The following is a 2,500-nucleotide window of genomic DNA, read 5'->3' as shown; positions in this document are numbered from 1 at the left end:
AATCCCTCGGAATGGGAAAACGGGTCATTTTCGTGTCGCCACATTGCATACGAACCGCATGAAACTTCCAGAGGCATTTGCAGCAGGAATGCATGTGCACTCAAAAAAGTGAATATTTCTCACGGATAGACCCCGTGATACGCTAGAAATTGGCGGGGATGTCTCTCTTGTGGCTCACGGGGCTGTTAGGGTGGCACAGAAATCCCTCGGAATGGGAAAACGGGTCATTTTCGTGTCGCCACATTGCATGCGAACCGCATGCAACTTCCAGAGGCATTTGCAGCAGAAATGCATGTGCAGTCAAAAAAAAATTGATATTTTTCACGGATAGACCCCGTGAAACGCTAGAAATTGGCGGGGATGTGTCTCTTGTGGCTCACGGGGCTGTTCGGGTCGCACAGAAATCCCTGGGAATGGGAAAACGGGTCATTTTCGTGTTGCCACATTGCGTACGAACCGCATGAAACTTCCAGAGGCATTTGCAGCAGGAATGCATGTGCACTCAAAAACTTCTATATGTTTCACGGATAGACCCCGTGAAACGCTAGAAATTGGCAGGGATGTGTCTCTTGTGGCTCACGGGGCTGTTAGGGTGGCACAGAACTCCCTCGGAATGGGAAAAGGGGTCATTTTCGTGTTGCCACATTGCATAGGAACGCCATGAAACTTCCAGAGGCATTTGCAGCAGAAAGGCACGTGCACTCAAAAATTTTAATATTTTTTACGCATAGACCCCGTCAAACGCTAGAAGTTGGCGGGGATGTCTCTCTTGTGGCTCACGGGGCTGTTAGGGTCGCACAGAAATGCCTCGGAATGGGAAAACGGGTCATTTTTGTGTGGCCACATTGCATAGGAACGGCATGAAACTTCCAGAGGCATTTGCAGCAGGAATGCATGTGCACTCAAAAACGTCTATATTTTTCACGGATAGACCCCGTGAAACGCTATAAATTGGCGGGGATGTCTCTCTTGTGGCTCACGGGCGCTGTTAGTTAGGGTCGCACAGAAATCCCTCGGAATGGGAAAAGGGGTCATTTTCGTGTTGCCACATTGCGTACGAACGGCATGAAACTTCCAGAGGCATCTGCAGCAGAAATGCATGTGCACTCAAAAACGTCTATATTTTTCACGGATAGACCCCGTGAAACGCTAGAAATTGGCGGGGATGTGTCTCTTGTGGCTCACGGGGCTGTTAGGGTCGCACAGAAATCCCTCGGAATGGGAAAACGGGTCATTTTCGTGTTGCCACAATTGGCATACGAACGGCATGAAATTTCCAGAGGCATTTGCAGCAGAAATGCATGTGCACTCAAAAACGTGAATATTTTTTCACGGATAGACCCCGTCAAACGCTCGAATTTGGCGGGGATGTTTCTCTTGTGGGTCACGGGGCTGTTCGGCTCGCACAGAACTCCCTTGGTCCACCTGATTCGTGCATACAGGCAGCAACTAAAACTCTGTAAACCTGCTGTGAGGACATCTAAACAGTGGACCAGTGAGGCTGTGGAAGATTTGCGGGCGTGCTTAGACTGTACTGACTGGGATATGTTCACGACTGCTACCAATAGTCTGGATGAACTCACAGAGGCTGTGTACATCAGCTTCTGTGAGGACTGCTGTATCCCAACACGTACCAGGGTGAACTTTAACAACAACAAGCCCTGGTTCTCAGCAAAGCTCAAAAGGTTGAGGTTGGAGAAGGAGGAAGCGTTTAGGAGTGGGGATAGAGACAGATTCAAGGAGTCGAAGAACAGGTTTAGCAAAGCGGTGAGAGAGGCTAAACGACTGTACTCAGATACACTAAAACACCAGTTCTCTACTAACGACGCTGCTTCTGTCTGCCAAAGGGCTCAGGCACATCACCAACTACAAACCCAGAGCGCCCCACACCACTAACGACTCCCGCCTAGCCAACGACCTGAACGAGTTCTACCGTAGATTTGAAAGACAATTGGACTGTCCTGAACCACCCCTTCCCACCCAAGAGGCCCCATCCCCCACCCATACTACAGAAACGACTCTCTCCTTTCAGGAGGGAGAAGTTAATGGGCTTTTCAAGAGGCAGAATCCACGCAAAGCAGCCGGGCCGGACTCTGTCTCTCCAGCCACCCTCAGGCACTGCGCTGACCAGCTGTCTCCGGTGTTCACCAACATCTTTAACACCTCCCTGGAGACATGCCATGTACCAGCCTGTCTCAAGTCCTCCACCATCATCGCTGTGCCCAAAAAGCTAAGGCCAACAGGACTAAATGATTACAGACCGGTCGCCCTTACATCTGTGGTAATGAAGTCTTTTGAGCGCCTGCTCCTGGCACACCTCAAAGCCATCACAGACCCTCTCCTGGACCCCCTTCAGTTTGCCTACAGAGCCAACAGGTCTGTGGACGACGCAGTTAACATGGCCCTCCACTTCACCCTACAGCATGTGGACGCCCCAGCATCCTACGCCAGGATCCTGTTTGTGGACTTCAGCTCTGCCTTCAACACCATCATCCCTGCC

The sequence above is a fragment of the Petromyzon marinus genome, unplaced genomic scaffold (genome assembly GCF_048934315.1).
Source record: "Petromyzon marinus isolate PM22_M1 ecotype Great Lakes invasive population unplaced genomic scaffold, UKy_Petmar_22M1.pri1.0 PM_G_Scaffold_6, whole genome shotgun sequence".
Classification (NCBI taxonomy): domain Eukaryota; kingdom Metazoa; phylum Chordata; class Hyperoartia; order Petromyzontiformes; family Petromyzontidae; genus Petromyzon; species Petromyzon marinus.
This window is presented reverse-complemented; position numbering follows the sequence as displayed.